The sequence below is a fragment of the Dipodomys ordii genome, unplaced genomic scaffold (assembly GCF_000151885.1).
Source record: "Dipodomys ordii isolate 6190 unplaced genomic scaffold, Dord_2.0 Scaffold25, whole genome shotgun sequence".
NCBI classification, from domain to species: Eukaryota; Metazoa; Chordata; class Mammalia; order Rodentia; family Heteromyidae; genus Dipodomys; species Dipodomys ordii.
In genome coordinates, this window is record NW_012267241.1 from 7353703 (window position 1) to 7371746 (window position 18044).

Genomic DNA, 18044 nt, shown 5'->3' on the forward strand with positions numbered 1-18044 from the left:
ACTTTAATTTTACTTCTTCAGATAAGCTGTGTGCTTGAGAAAACCATAAAACAATGAAACCTCATGAATATTTATATCAATGACTACACAGCATTATAGTCATAATCTCTGGAACTAGTTCTCACCAGTTCAGAATTAATTATCAAGTTCAGTTTTAATTGCATTCTTCTAAATTACAACTCCTCCCCTTCCTCCCCCCCCCAAAAAAAAGACTATAATGAATTATCTGGTAAGTACTTTACTGGGACTAATGCATCTAGGAGACCGTCCTGAAATCCCATTTTTAAAGTCTAATAACCAAATGAAGGCACATGATCCCAAACCAGCGTTCTAATCCTTGTTATCCAATGTATTAGATGTCTGCGACTGCTTCTTGCAGTTTAATATCTCTCATTTTCACTCAAGATTCACTAAGAATTTAATTGAGTTTGGGGAACTTTTTATTAAAAATTAAACCCTAAATATTCTTTGTTTTGCTTCCTCATATTTGAGAACCTGAAATAGCATAAAGGAAGGGAATATTTGTTGGAATAATATCTACACCATCATGGCGCTTCATAAAAAAAATTTTAAAAATAGCATATTTCTGTACTGATATAAACATTTAAGGAAAGAACACTGAACTTCATGTAAGTAAATGAGATCCATTTAAATTTTCTAGGCTGAGTACTAAGTTGTAATAAAGTTAGGAAAGAATAACCATCATATTCCTACAATAAAAAAATGACAATGTCTTGAAATAATATAAAAGTTTAAATATAAAAGGTTACCAAAATTTGATTGAGTAAAACTTCCAGGAAGTATTTATTTTACAAAATAATGTATACTCTGTGAGCTCTAAAACCTTCAGTGCATTTTTGAATGATGAATCAGAAACTTTGCAATGCAGTCAGTGTGTTGAACAGATGATAGATGACATTACACAAATGATAGTTCAACACCACTTATTCCAAGAGCTTGGCACAGCGATCATCATCTACTCATAGGTGAGAACACAGGAACCAAAAAGGATTAAAAATATAGTATTGAACTGGAAACTTGAATCTCAAAGTAAATATCATCAAGGTAGCCAAGTTCCAATGATTCACTTGGTAGATTTCCTTGTTGGAAGATCAAAGATCAGCTCAAGTGTTCATGAAGCTTTGGTCTTTATCATGCTCAAGGTTTATATCCAAGAATACAAGAAATAAAGAGTGAGCAAGTAAAAACTTAATTACACTGTTAATATGGCAGAGTACTTTACCTAGAAGAAAATATATTGTTATCCAAAACATACAATATTGAAGACAAAGAAATAGTCAACTAGAAATCAATACTAATGAATCAATGTAAAAACTGGCATACAATGTATCAGAAGTCCAGGAGAGAGAAGGATTTAGTTGTTTAAACAGCTTTTGCTTCAAACAGAAGCTCAGTCACCATAAGTCTAAAATAACATTTGGCTGAATATGAATATATAAGTGTACAAATCTATTAATACACTTTTGTGAAATAAATGGTTTAGACTTAAGATCAAATTCCAAGAACTAAAGGTAGCAAGCATCTATAATTCTAGCATTTGAGCATTTGTGTCAGTTCAAGAAGAGGGTATGTGAGGAGGATCACCAATTCAAGGATAAACTGAGATAAATAGCAAGTTGCTGTCACAAATAAAATTAAATCAAATAAAGGAAATCATACCCCAAAATGAAAGCCTATTTGGGGAATGAGGAATCTTAGTCTGAGGGACACTGATTCACTACCCAGAATGCACAGAATACATATTTGGTAAAGGAAGGAGAATTTTGAGCATAGTTCACAATCAGAAGATAGAAATTTATTTGTCTAGGAATCAGAAAGAAAATAAGTACTATCATCCAAGTATATTTAACAGCATCTGTGTTTTATTCTAAATTGGTGCCTAAAACATTTGTTATGCTTCTACTTCTTAAGAAAAATTTAATAGAGCTGCTGACAATGAAACACATCCTTTGCTTTTCTAGTCTCTTACAGTTTCCTTGCTGGGCCAGGCCTATCCTGAGCAGCTTGGTACCTCATGCGGATAACTACTCCAAGAGAGCAGGCTCTTCCTTTGACATTATTTATGTGGCAGCAATTTGGAGTCACAGATTAGATCTTTTAAGAAAATCTTTTTCCTGCTCTCGGGCCAACAAATGATGGTCCTGGCCTATTTCATCAATGTAACTCCATTTGAAGTCAGTTTAAGCACACTGTGAGCTACAGATGTGGCTGAGAATCAGATTAACATCTTTTATTCCGCCTCCTTTTTTTTCTACAGGAACAAAGTTTCCCCATTGTACAATTTCCTCATCTGCTGCTTGAATCCCACCGCTGTCTTCGGCAGGCATAAACAATGGCATCTGGGCTGCATGATTGGTCTCTTTTAAAATAAAGTTTCAGAGCATGCCACTGTTTTTTTTATTTTGACACATTTATTCTATAATATATTAAACACAATGGAGCTTCAGTCATTAGTAAACATCTTACAAATGTCCAATTAGGAATACATAGCTTATAACATATGACACAGCATGTGTTCTTTATCACACTGCATTAGAGTCATTACTAAACGGACAGGGTGGATGTGGCATGCTGTTTTCTACAATACAATAACAATGTAAAAACAAGGACCATTGAGATAAAAATAGCCTAAGTGTACATTTGGACTGTATGGATCTTAAAACAGACAAATTATGGCAGAAACACATTGTTGTGTTCTCTCTTTATTATCTATTACTTTCATTCAGATTCCAGTATGGATCATGTGGGGACATTACTCCAGAAGCCTCCTCCCACACCTGTCTCTGAATGAGTACCCAAGGACGCTCTGCAATTGTAGACCCATCCCATTCCTCTCAGAATGAAGAGAAATTGGTTGAAAGCCAATTTAAATACGTAGTGTTAATAGGCAGAAGTAGACTTAGAGGGGGTATATAAGATAATTTCAAACATTATCTTTGAAAGTAAATGAACACTAAGTACAAATACTAGCTAAATACAAAAGACAAGGAGAAAAAAATTAAATCAACAGCTTTTAAGGCTGTGATTTATTGATTTTTTTTGTTGTTCTAAATTTTCAACAAAAAGTTTTAATGTATCTGAAGACTACTGTGTGTTTTTCCCTGAGAACATTGTCAGATTTCAGTTTCAAAGCTGGCAAGCCTTTTATTTCTTTCTTTAAAAAAATACATTTACGTATAGTGGTACAATTCTGCGATATTTTAACACATGAATAAATTTTTGTAACTACCACTTGCTAACAGGACATAGAATAGTCCCAGTTCCCTACAGAATGTCCTTTTCTTAACTCTTTATGGTCCATACTGCTTTATAGCCTTAACAAAATGATACAGCCACTCCAGAAACACTGACAATTTTTCACCTTTTAATTTCACCCATAAATTATTACCATATTTACAGAATTGTCTAGGATGAAAATGTGACTTTAACATATTGGATATTGATTTACCATAGAGAACACCACAGAAAGAGCCAAAAAAAAAAGTGAAAAAGTTAACATTTTTCATCCTGATGAAGGCTGAAGTCTATAAAGAAAACCATCCTGTAGGTTATCCACTGTTGACACATACCCATAAGAAAGTGAATGATGAAAAAACTGGAGCTCAGAAGTCCGTGAAATCATCTTCTTTATATATCCTCTTATAGGGGCTATCTCTCATAACCTGGTGTCTTTAGCTTGAGTTCAATCCGCATGTCACCTTATGCGGATATATGATTCCCCAAGCTCTGTGTAATGCTCTTCCTTGATGCATACTAGAGCAATTACTCAGGATGAGTAAACGGGGCATTGATTTGGGGATAATAAACTCCCCCAGACCCCTGCATTCAGTAGCTGGCCTTTTGGCTCCAGCCACCAATCCAAACTCTTGTTATACTCCTTTTTACTCTTTTCTCCGTTTCTTTACTATTGCTTCATTCTCCTTTGATCTTGCTGTTCTGTACATACCTCTTATATAGTGTTGGAAGCTAACTATTTGGAACTATACATGGCCTGTTCACTAGCACTTACAAATTAAGATTCTAGAAGCTGATGTACCTGACTTTGGTTACATCCATCGAGTTAGAAGTACATGAAAAAAGCCACTATTAGAAGGGTCATGACATTTTTTAATGGAAAAAAGTTCCTTCCATTAAATGAGAGACTGAATACAAGAATGCTAAGATATTTTTCAGTTTTTTTATGACCATTTCTAAAACATTATAATCTGTGCTAAGATGTGTTAATTTACTGACTGAATTATGCTCTGCTACCACCCCACAAAACTTAGTCTATGTAGACCAAACCCTAGTGAATTTAACAAGCATTTAGATGCTTGTTAAAACCAAGCTGCTGGAACTTTAATTAACGATTGACTTGTCGTAAGTTTTATTTTATTTGAGTCTCTGACTTTTTATTTGAGGGCAAATTATGCTTATAATTTGGCAAAACCACTACTGTGGTTGTCTGATGGCAGCATTTCATGTAACAAATGTTTATGACATGTTACACTGACTTGTCATTCCCTTCTTCATAGCTTTGTACAATAAGACCTTCATATTTCTATGTGTTGTTAGATTCCTCTCACATAATGTAAAGTATGTGTTAATTCTGGAAAATACAAGATGAGAAGAAATGAAGAAACTATATAGAATTTAGGCTACCTATGTAAATGTGAAGTTAATATGGAAAGAGAATACTTGATAGTAAAGGAGGAAATTCTTCTTACCTGGCCTGGCAGAAGGAAGTCTGTAACACAGGTGTCCATACAGAAATGACTATTCCAAGATATGTGCCAGCAACACACATGTACATATACATGCATGCACATACACACATATGACCATATACTATATTAAATCAAAATCCAATTAAAGAAAAGAAGCAACTATATCTATTGTAATAATTTCTATTCAGTTGTATGCCAGAAACACAAAGACACACAGATAATAAAAAGTATATTTTCTAAGGGGAAGCAAAGAACCATTTAGAAAACATATAATTGAATACTGCCTAAATAATCATTGCATTTATAAGGAACTTTACACATATTCTTAGGATCAGAATTTATGTACTAGCCAGGTGCTGGTGTCTCATGCCTGTAATCCTAGCTACTCAGGAGTTGAGATCTGAGGAATGCACTTCAAAGCCAGCCCAAGCAGGAAAGTCTATGAGACTCTTACCTCCAATAAACCACCAGAAAACTGGAAGTGGTGCTGTGGCTCAAGTGGTAGAGTGCTAGCCTTGAGCTGAAGATTGAGGGACAGAGCCCAGGCTCAGAGTTCAAGCTCCATGACCGACAAAATAATAATAATAATAATATACATAGTGGAATTTCTATATGACAATCACAAGAAAAAAAGACATATTTAAAAGCTTATTTGTCATAGCTAAATAAATGACAAAGTCTAACAAACTATATCCAAGAACATCATAGAACATTTTAGGTTTAGCTTTATGAAAATACATTAAAGAATGAGTCATTCTTCTCACCCATATGAGCTATATATGTGCTCCAAAACAGAATTGAATTTGAGGTATAACACATAATTCTGACCTGGAGCACTGATTTCTAAAATCTACTAATTTTGCAATACTATATTCAGTCCTTGGAAAAGGAATACCACATAGAGAAGAAAGAGAAAGCCCAGTGCCATGAAACATACAAATAATGAATGAACAAATAGGAGATACAATATATTCATAGCTCTGAAGATTTACATTTCAAATGTCTTTCCTGCATTGATGTATAAATTTAGGTAGTCAATGCAATCCCAAGTCACAATAGTGTCTTGCATAGAGTGTGACAAATAGTGATAGCTGAGTGGGAATAAGACAATCTGGAATGACATCTCAAAAAGTAGGGCAATCATAAGTAATGAAAATGTACTATATGGCTCAAAAAGCCAGAAGAAATAATTCTGCATGCTTTCACTATAAATACAATGATAGACAATTGACTAATTAGTTGTTAGCCATAAACATAATTTTATGGTTTCATGCATTAGTTAAATTTAGTTAAACTAAAAATAAAATTTACCTGAGAAGGTGAAGAACTTCAAGTTCACTAAATTCCACTAGTAAAAGGTAGAAATTGTGCTGCAGGATGTAGTAATTAAAGACTATGTAACAAAAGCCAGGCACCAGTGGCTCACACCTACAATCCTAGATACTCAGGACTGTTGCGATCTGCCAGCCTGGACAGGAAAGTCCATGATACTTTAAAAATATATTTATTGTAAAGGTGTTGAATGTGAGTTTACAGTTACATAAATACAGTAGTGTGTACGTTTTTAAAATTCTGTTACCCCTCCCTCATTTTCTCCTGATGACCCCTCCCCTTGTGTTGCATGGTTCATTTCTACCATAGTGTCAAGTGAATATCATTGTTGCATTAGTCCATCATTTGCCCTGCTGTTTCTGTGATTCTCTGTCTCTTCCATGGATCTAAATGAACTTATAAACAAGACAAAGAAATACCTAGGAATTTACTTAACAAAAGAAGTGAAGGACCTCTAAAATTAAAACTTTAAAAAGCGGAAAAGGAAATTAAAGCAGATCTAAGAAAGCAGAAAACCTCCCATGCTCCTGGATTGGGAGGATTAACATTGTGAAAATGGAAATACTGCCAAAGGCTATCTACAAATTCAATGCAATACCCACCATTGTCCCAACTTCATTCTTTAATAAAATAGAAGAAGCAATTCAAAAATTCATATGGAATAATAAAAGCCCCGAATAGCAAAAACAATCCTTAGCAGGAAGAAAAGTGCTGGAGGAATAGTAATACCAAACTTCAAACTCAACTACAAATCCCTGAGACTCTTACCTCCAATTAACCAAAACCAAAACAAAACAAAAAGGCAGAAGTGAAGTTGTGGCTCAAGTGGTAGAGTGCTATTCTTGAGCAAAAAATCATAGTAAGAAAAGTAAGCTAGATTCAAAGAAATATAGGTCCCATGATTTCCCTTATTTGCAATAATTAGTATATGTCTAGGATAATCTTAGCAGATGAGCAGAATAGCTCAATAGTTATGTACATATGACCATATAAGATGATGCAAAGTGAAATGAACTCCAAGACATGGACACAAGAGGTTTTACTTTGTTCTTGTTTTTAATGTACTATGTTTCTTTTGTTTCTTTTGTATGTCCTTCCCCCTATGGTATACCCTTGTTTTCATTGTATTTGATTTTGATACCCTGGTATTGTTTATATGTTTATTTGAATTAGGGAAGGGAAGGGAAACAATGGAATGGTGAGACAAAGAACCAATGCAACAGCGATATAGACAATATGTTGGAAATATCTTTATCACTTGGGGGCGGGGAGAGTGGGAGGAGGGCAAGTAAGAGAAAAATGAGGGAAGGGATAACACATTTGACAAGAAATGTACTTTTATTATCTTACTTATATAACCATAAACCCTCTGTACATCACTTTGACAATTAAAAAATGAAAAATAAATGCTCAAGTACAGAACCCAGGTCCTGAGGTCAAGCCCCAGGACAGGCACACATAAACCAAAAAAGCATATAATTGGAACGCAGAAAAACAAATATTTCAAGAAAAATTTGAAGAGAAAAGGAAATTGTAGTAGTCATAAAACAGGAAATAACTAGGAAAATTAGTTGTTTTTTCCAGAAAATATTGAAATTTCATATATTAAATCCCCAAACCCATTTTCTATAGATTGAAGTCCTAATAATAAAAGCCAAAACTAAAAATAAATTATAAGAGAATACTATTTAAATAGTAAATGATTTCTCATGCAAGGTATAAAATGATAAGCATAAAGGAAAGCATTTATATATTCAAATACATTACCAGTAAGAACTTCTATTCATCAGTAATCTTCAAAATTGGAAAAAAAAACAGTACATATGTTGGAAAATTTATCTATTTTCTATATAAATCAATAAAGATTTGGACCTATGTAGAGCACATGGACAGCAAAGATGGCTCTGAGAGGGAGTTGAGTGGGCAGAGCCCGATTTGCTTTACTTTCAGTGTGTAACCAGCCTGTGGAAGCTTAGGTGCATGATAGGGTGTGACCTTGACAGTGATTGGTTCCTCTTCCTCCTCTCCCATGCCAGCTGCTCTTTTTTTGCTTTAAAAAGGGCTTGCTCTGATGATAAAAAAAAGTTTCTTCCTTTTTGACTTGACTCCCCACTGAATCTGATTCTCTCCTGGGCTGGGGAACCAGCGAGCTACCTGGCAAGCTGTGCACTTACCTTTCCTGGGACCCTGTCCATCTTTCCTGGGACGGAGGAAGACCCAACAGACCTAGAATATATAAAAGAACATATAGATTAGTCCTACAAATCATAAATAAAATTGAACAGCAGTTAAATGGAAAATAATAATATGTAAAGATATAATCAGTAGTTAAAGCAAATTACTACAGTTGTGAGATATCATTTCATCTATTCAATGGGAAAATAATTTTTAATAAGCCTGAAATTATCAACCATTTATAAATATATGGAGTAGAATAATCTAAATGTCCAGCTTAAAGTCACAGACTTTTGGGACACTACCTATTGCTATCTGGAGTATAAATTAGAAAACAAATTGTTTAAATAGGGATACAGGTGGACCCATTACAACAATGAGATGTATAAGACATTATGTCAAAAAATGAACTTTACAACTTTGGCATGGTGGGGGTGGGGGAAGATGGGAAAAAATAGTAAGGGGAAATAAAGGAGCAGGCAACAATGCTTGATAAGAAATGCACTCATGGGGCTGGGAAGGAGGATCAATGGTAGAGCACTTGCCTTGCATGCATGAGGCCCTGGGTTTGATTCCTCAGCACCACATAAGCAAAAAGAAAAAAGCCCAAAGTGGCGCTGTGGCTCAAGTGGTAGAGCACTAGCCTTGAGCTGAAGAGCTGAGGGAAAGCGCCCAGAGCCAGAGTTCAGGCCCCACAACCGCGCCCCCCCCCAAAAAAAAGAAATGTACTCATTACCTTGCTCATGTAATTGTAACCCCTCTGTACGGTATTTTCACAATAAAAAAAATTACCAACATTATATCATGAATTTAAGATAATTTCATCCTATACATTTGCAATTACACTAATTGGAATATGCTATTTAATAGCTGATTCATATGAGCTTGAAAAGATATGGCCAATAAAGTTCTTACCAACCATTATGAAAACAGCAAAACTTTGAAAAAATTAATTGTATTCTTATTGTTAAGTACAAATACGTTATTCAGTTTATGAATGCAATGCATCTTGATCAAATCACCACTTTCTTCCATCACCCTCCCTCATTCCTCCAAACCCGTCCCATCCCTTCAATTTTTCTTATGCATGGATCATTGTGCCTGCCTTCTCCCTTTCCTCTCCTCATTCAACAACCACCATCCCTTAAACACACATTTCTTTTAAATCCCAATTTTCCTGTATTCATTTTGTTAGTCTGTGAGTTCATTTTACTAAGAAATTACACCATTTGAATTCTCTGTATTTGTGTTATCCATATTTTGGTTAATATATTTGTGTTCACTTGCATACAACCTCATTGTCTTTACCTGTGCCTTTATAAATTAGTTCTAGCTTCCACTTACGAGAGAAAACATTCATCCTTTGCCTCTTTGGGCCTGACTTCACTTAACAAATTTTTTCCAGGTAAAAGTGTATACTTAAGACATTGTAATCTTTAACCTAGAATAACACTGTATAGATAGGATGGTCTGTAGTAACAGAGATCAATATGGACAAATTGCATAATCATAATATTAAACTTCAAAAGTAAATTGGAAGTAAATATTGAATTTTCTTCCATGACCATAGTTTAAATATTATTATTTTTGGTCCACGGCACTGTCCCTAAGCTCTTTTTGTTCAAGGCTAGTGCTCTCCCACTTAAACTACAACTCCACTTCTGGCTTTTTTTCGGGGGGGGTTAATTAGAGATAAGAGTCTCATGGACTGTTTTTCTAGGTTGGCTTCAAATAGTGATCCTCAAATCTCAGCCTCCTGAGTGGCTAGGATTACAGGCATGAGGCACCAGAGCATGGCAGCATACTTTAAATTATTAAGAAAGAGTATAATGTGTATCTTTATGTATGTACATTTTGAAGCAGGTCTGACAAATAATTGAGATCAAGAATACATAAAGTATACAGATTGGGAAAAGTTTCTCCTGTCAGAATGTTTTCGTTTGACATGCCACCTTCTATATCATACACTCACACCCTCTATACCACACACACACACACACACACACACACACACACACACATTCATATAAACACTTAAGGTATAAATATAATATTTGTATTAGAGCCAGGTGTAGGGCACATGCCTATAATCTCAGCTCAACTCCCCGGAGTTGAAAAAGAAAGTTTCTTTCTGTTTAAAAAAACTGAATTTCATTGTAAGGGTGATGTACAGAGAGGTTATAGTTGCATAAATAAGGAAATGAGTACATTTCTTGTTAGACATTGTTATACTCCCCCCTCATTTTTCTCCCACTTTCCCTCCACCCCAACTCCCCCACCCAAGTTGTAAAGTTCATTTCCAACATAGTATCTTCTGAGTATTGCCGTTGCATTGGTTCACCCTTGTCCTTTGTCTCACCATTTGAGGACAACTAGGAAAAGTTAGCAGTGACACCTAGTTTCAAAACTAAAATACAGTTAAAAGGACTTTGGATGTGCCATGAGTAACACAACAGTTGCCTTTCCCCACCCCCTCCCATGCATAAGGCTTATCCAAGTACAACAAAAAAGTAAGATAAATTCTCGTCTTTCTCTGTGTTATTTATATTTCAAATATCATTTGTAAATGCATATCGTTTTATAATTCACACACATAGACATACACATTTTTCCAATTAGTCTTTATATGGTTCCCTTGTGTTTTAATAAAAGGAAACTGAGTAAACTAAACACAAACATACAGTAACAGCCCCATAACTAGGAAACCATGAATGATACATTTTCAAAACTTTAAACTCACCACTATCTTTTCCATGAAATATCTCTTATACTCACTGCCCATTAATTCTGTCCATTAGAAAGCTAACAAGGAACCTGAACTTTCAAAGTATATATTAATTAACGTTTTTCTGTGCACATTTTGCAACCTTAACAATGATCCAAGACTATAAGATTTTTCAGAGATCACAAGTTGTGTTTTTCTAGGAAACTGAGATCCATAGTAATTAATGGATCAAATCTCCAGCAGGCATTTGTAGTAATTTCATTATTTTACCATTTTAGAGGTTTCGTAGATCAAGTTTAGTAGTCAGAATTTTTTGACTTTCAAATGAGAAAATATATTTGAATCAGGAAGTGAATTTGTGTCTTTGTAACAAAACCAAGAGAAAGGCATTCTTGCCCAATCTTCTGCCTTTATTTAGTTCAACTTGCAAGTGTGAGTCTCTAATGCTAATTCCTGAGAGTAAGGACATCACCAGTAACCTCCCACTACTGTCCTGTGCACCCAAAATGTCCTTGACTAGAAAGGAAACTCTTGCTTAATGGTTCCTGGAAACAACTAAGGTATGCTTTTCTTCATCCTGGCTTGCAGGGCTCAGCTATTACCATGTGGACTGAAGCTCTTACCTGAAGAATAGTGGTAACCTGCTTTTCAGAGTGGTTGAGCAAGTTTACACTCCCACCAACAGTATAGTAGTTTCCCTTTTGGCCACATACTCTCCAGCATGTTATTATTAGATTTCTTGATAATAGCCGTTTTAACTGGAGTGAGGTAGAATCTCAATGTTGTTTTGAGTTGCATTTCTTTCATGGCCAAAGATGTTGAGCATTTCTTCATGTGTATTGGCCATCCTTATTTCCTCTTCAGAGAAATCTCTTTAAGTCTTTATTAATGGAGTGGTTGTTTCTTTGAGGATTTGCTTTTGGGGGATTTAATTTTTTGCGTTCTAAGTATATTATAAATATGAAGCCCTTATCTGTTGTATGGTTAGTGAAGATCTTCTCCCTATCTGTGGGCTTTTGTTTATCTTATTAACTCTGTCCATGTAGAAGCTCTGTAGTTTCATGCAATCCTATTTATCCAACCTTTCTTTGATTTGCAATAACTAGTATAGATCTAGGATAATCTTACCAGACAAACAGAAAAGGTCTAGGGTTTGTAAATATGACCATATAAGATGAAGTTAAGTGAAATGAACCCCAATATAAGGACACAAGAGTTTTTATCTTTGTCACTGTTGTTTTCAATGTACTGTGTGATTTGTTGTGTTTCTGTCTTTATTAAGAACATTTCAGCCTGTGCCAAGGAGCCCTAGAGTTTCTCCTTTTTCTTCCTGCAACGTTTTCAGGGTATCTGCTTTTACTTCAAGGTCTTTGATCCATTTGGAATTGATTCTGATGCAGGGTGATATATAAGGACCTACAAGTGTTTAACCAATTTTGCCATCACCATTTGTTGAAGAGGCTGTCTTCCATCCTATATTTTTTTAGCTCCCTTTAATGTACTATGTAAATTCTTTTTTCTTTTGTGCTTTTTTCCTATCATTTATCCCCTGTAGTCACTGCATTTGATTTTGGTACCCTGGGTATTATATATACATTCATCTGAATCAGGGAAGGGAAGGGGGACAACAAAATTGTGAGGCAAAGGACAAAGGGGAACCAATGCTACAGTGATACTTACAAGGTAATGTGTCGGAAATGAACTATCCAACTTGGGGGATTCATGGGGGAGGGAAATTGGGAGAAAAATGAGGGTCAGGGTAACAAGTTTGATAAGAAATGTACTCACTACCTTATGTATGTAACTGTAATACCTCTGTACATCACCTTGACAATAACATTAGTTTTTTAAATAAGAAAAGTTAAATAGAGAGACACAGAGAGAGATGGGGGGGCCTTGCCCTGTTCCTCTAAGTCTGGCCATGCAGGTAGCAGCTCCCTTTCCATTTCAGATAAGCAGTTAAAGACCAATGATATTCGCTAATCTACAAGTTCAGAAATTGAGTATCAGAGACATGACTAAATTCCAATTTCCCCAAGTCTCCTGTTGATAGTTAACACTTAAACCTTATTGGGAGTTTCAGAATAGCTTCTTGTTCAAGATTTTGTTGCATCTCAATTTCTTCAAAATAACAGCTAACACTTTAGAAAGCATTGGTAAAAGCTTCATCCTGATCATCAGTCATTGATTAGAAGGTCCCTTTTGAGCAGGAAGAATGGAAATTAACCCAAATCATATCCTAGTCTCCTTAGAGTCCAGCAAAGTAGCATTGTTCCCACAAGTGCTCTTTCCATGCAAGTGTTAGACAGGACAACACTCTACAGCAGACTCAGAGATTAACTCCCAGTGGTAGCTATAATTTTCTTAATGATAAAACCCTTTGGGGGCTAATTTATACATCATCTGTTTTTGGCACTGGAATCCTTCCTAAACATCTTCAAAGGGGGTGCTTATACTAACACAACACCTGAAGCAATGCTTTGCAAATGACTGGTCTTCATTAGAAGGATCATTACATTGATTTAAATGCAAGTCACAGCTGCATGCACCAAGAAAAGGCAACAAATATTTTCTAAGCACTGTCTGAATGTTCAGACTAATTTTGTCATAACTGAAGAAAGACATATTAGAACACTTCTGGGTAGTTAGAAAAAATGACTGAACTTAGGAAGGATTGTTTAACACTGAGTTCTAGAGTGTTTGGCACAGATGATGTGCACTGTAGGGGCTTGGCAAAGGAAGAATACGAATTAGAAATGATGACTGTGAGGACTCTGAAGTAGACCTTAAATGAATGATGAGAAGATGAAGGAAGAGGAGCAGGGAATAATGGGTATTTCCGTGGAGAACTTGTATCAACAATTGTGCTTTAAAACACAATGGCCCTAAATTACCTTGATCTGCTGCTGCTAAATTTATCAGACATCTCTCATATGTAATACGCCTGAAGAAAAGAAAATGGTGAGAAAATTATCTTCTAGAGTCTTCAATAATAAGGAGAATAGCAAAACAGGTAGCTATATAGAGATAGGAGATAGGACCAACATTCGCATATTGATACGTGCCAATGATTCCAGGAAACCAGGAAGTAAATATCGGGAGGATTCACATTTGAAAGTAGCCTGGGAAAAGAAAATTAGTGAAACATCATCTTAATCAATAAATTAGGTATGGTGGGAGTATCCAGTATTCCATTGCATGGGAGGAATAGGATGACTAAAGTCCAAGGTAACCTACTGATTTGATCCTGAGGGCTCTGACCTAACCATTGGCTAGACCTTTCAATGGGCTCATAATATGATAATATTGCAAGGAGGTAGAGTGTAGAGAGCTGCGCGCAGCCGTACCTGGAAGATGGCGCCGGCTTCCGCCCTCCGCCTTCCCGATGGCGAGTGCTCTCTGTGGTAAACAACTCCTTATATGGCTAAGGCATAGAATCTGGCTTGCTTCCGCTCACCTGAACCTATTGGTGGTTCCCACGTGGCGTATCAGGGTTGGCTACCCAGCGGGTACTTAAGGCTGTGGGGAATTCTCCCCGGGGTTGGGGTCAGAAGATTACTCAAAGGTCCTGAATAAACTGCAGAGAGAAGAGTTCGGTGTCGCGTCTTCCTTGCTGGTCGAGGCGGTAGCGACAGTAGAGCCCAGTCAGGAGAAGTTAGTGACAGAGAGCATAGTCTGGAATGATGTTATTTGTCTCTGATGGCTCTCTGCTTCCCAGTTACTGTGAGAAGAACAGCCTTCTCCTCCACATACTCCCACCACCATAATGGTTGCCCAAGACAAGGAAGCAATCAGCCATGGACTGAAACCTAAACTATAAGGCAAAATAAATTTTTTATTTTCTTTTGTTGTTTTTTTTCCTCAGATATTTGTCACAGATTTTTTTTGGGGGGGGTCCAGTCGTGGGGCCTGAACTCTGGGCCTGGCACTGTCCCTCAGCTCTTCAGCTCAAGGCTAGTGCTCTACCACTTGAGCCACAGTGGCACTTCCAGCTTTTTTCTCTTTGTTTATGTGGTGCTGAGGAATCGAACCCAGGGCCTCATGCATGCAAGGCAAGCGCTCTACCACTGAGCCACCTTCCTGGCCCCATCACAGAATTTTTTTTTTAAATAAAAGCTATCGCCATTTATTCAAATCCTAAGAGATTAATACAGTAAGTGAGGCTGTTAGTCACTGAAGTTATGAGGCTTATTTCAAAGGCGTGGGGCCATGATAGGTGGATTCAAACATGTTGGACTTTGAGGGACCAGTCTGATCTTCACACCACTCGACTCCTCAATATCTTTGTAGACATAGCAGGAGAAGAGGGAATGACTTAGTAGTAAGCCCCCAAGAGGAAGCAAGAGAGAGAAAAAAGAAAAAGGATCAGAAGAATTCTTGTTAAAGTTGGATGGAGGCAGTGAAATAAGTTTAGTCCACGCAGGAATCAATAAAGGCAATCATGTACAATCAACACTTATGTGGATTTAAGTCATGTGACTCAAGAGCTTAAAATAGAGTTGAATTAAACCAGATGGCAGCTTTCAGAGCAGCAGCCTAGGTGTAAGAATGCATTGCTTAAAGGAGATTTCACTGAGGTGTTACTGGCAGGCAGAGCATTTCACAGCAAGTGAGGCAGGATTCAGAGTAAATCATGGTTGAAGACAGAAGTGGCGACAGCATAGCATGGCTTTCCACAAGGTCTAAGTGCTGCTACATATATAACTCTGTGTGTGTGTGTGTGTGAATAGTTACCCTCTATTCAGATTGTATACACACACATACACACATATATGTACTATTGAGAATACAAAAAATTCACTTGAAGGTTTTACTTGGGGCTGAATCCTGAATAGAACATTTTGACATCTAGCAAGGGGGTTAACCTTTGAGGAAGCTTTTCAATATTTATACCCAAGAACACTTGACAAGATTTTCCCTTTCAGGATAAGTCCTGCATATGCAGTTAAGGTCTTTTATAACACTATCCTCACTCACATCTGCACATAGCTCTGTATATTTACTTGTTATCTCCCTTTTGTGGTTAAGGGAAAATCACCTTGCTCTGATCCCGTTCCTAATGCTGTGAAGCCAAAATGAACAGATATCTGTTGGAATTTCATTGAGCAACTAGACTAGCTGGAAGAAGAAAAAGGTGATATCCTATCAATGTTATCTTACAATCTAAGAAAACAATTTAATTTTCTATTTCCTTATAACCTTTATAATTTCTCTCAGCAGCTTTACTGTTTTCACTGTAAAAGCAGATCTACAAACTTTCTGTCCTATTCATTATTAATTTTTATATTTGATACTTTGTAAGCAATACCTACTTATTCCAATTCCTTATTGTGCCTTCCTGGTATATTTGTTTTTTGAAGGCTGATCTTTGACAATGAAACTTTCCTGAACTCACTTATAAGCAAATGTTACAATGAATTTTCTAGATAGCTGATATGATCTATAAAAAGGATTTCATTTTTCAATTCGAATATCTTTTATTTCTTCTGGCCAGCTATATTGGTTGAATTTTTAAGTATTACCTATGAAATAAAACTGTTGAACATGTCATCTTTGCCTTGTTCTTGATATCAGGAGGCAAGTAATAAACCTTTCACCATTAAGCTTAATGTTACCTGTTAACTTTCCTAGTTATTCTCTGTTCAGATTAGAGAATTTCCTCTTAGTCCAATTTTCTGAAAGTTATGTTTTTCAGTTGAATCAGAAATATAATTGGTTAGGTAAAGTTCTGTTTTACACATTTATTAAGGTCATTTTGCTTTTTAGGCTGTTCATGTGGTAAAATATGTTGGCTTTTCTTCAAATGTTAAACAAACTGTATGTCTTGTATAAATAGCATTTATTAAGATACAGTATGCTTTTTCTATTTGTTATGTCTAATTTACAAAATTTTTGCATCTATGTCAATGAGTACATTGGTCTATGGTTTTCTTATAGTGCCATTCATTATTTTGATGCCCATGTAACATGGACTCAAAAAGTCAGTTGACAAATATCCTTTGCTAAAATTTGATAGTATTTAAAGAAAATTTTGTACCTTCATTTCCTTGAGAGTTTGATAGAATTCACAATGAAATTATCTGGAACAGCAGTTTTCTATAAGGCAAGTTTTTTTTTTTAATTGTGAAAATCCCATACAGAGAGGTTACAATGACATGGGCAAGATCATGAGTACATTTCTTATCAAGTATTGTTGTCTTCCTTTCTTTCCCCAAGGCAAGTTTTTTTTTTTTACAAAAGTAAAATATTTTTCATAGATAGACTATGAAATAAATACTTTCATATTATTTAATTATTTTCTTTATTTTTTCAGCATGGAGATTTGGATGCAGAACCTTGCACTTGTTAGGTGGATGGTTTACTACTTAAGCCATGTTGTTTAAGGCTCCCAGTCCTTTTTTATTTTTAAAAGTTATCCCAGAAGAGTTTTTATCTTAAAATTTTAATTGATGTATTTGTTCATCAATTGTTATTTTCTTTCTTTATTATCTTTAAGTATTTGTTCAAAAATGTTGCCACTTAACAAAGCAGTTTATGAATACAATTTGGCTTGACCAATGTCTCTCCTTTCAACATTCTCACCCATCCCTGCCAACCCACCTCTTTCTTCTCTTTTTTAAATGTTGTAGGATATACATTGAATTCTTGACTGCATTCTTTGTACCTTCTTCTCTTCATTTGTCTACTCCTCCCCCTTAACCCCACTCCACTCTTTTAGTTCCTACTTCCTGGTGTTTATTTTGTTGAAATTTGACTTTGCCTTTCTAAAAAATTTGAGTTGTCCCTTAAATCTACCATTTTTCAGTTAATGTATTTGTGTGCAGTTGAATAAGCTAATTCCAGTTTCCACATATGAGGGAAAACATGCAACCATTGTCTCTAGGCCTGACTTGTTTCATTTGGCATAATTTGTTTCAGACTTTCCATCAATTTATACCTGACACAGTATCATTCTTTCTAATGAATGAGTAAGATTCCATTTTGTGTACATACTGCATTTTCTTGATCCATTCATCCATTAAGGGTTATCTTGGCTGATCCCATACTTTGGCAACAGTGAAGAGTGCAAGCAATGAACATAGTTG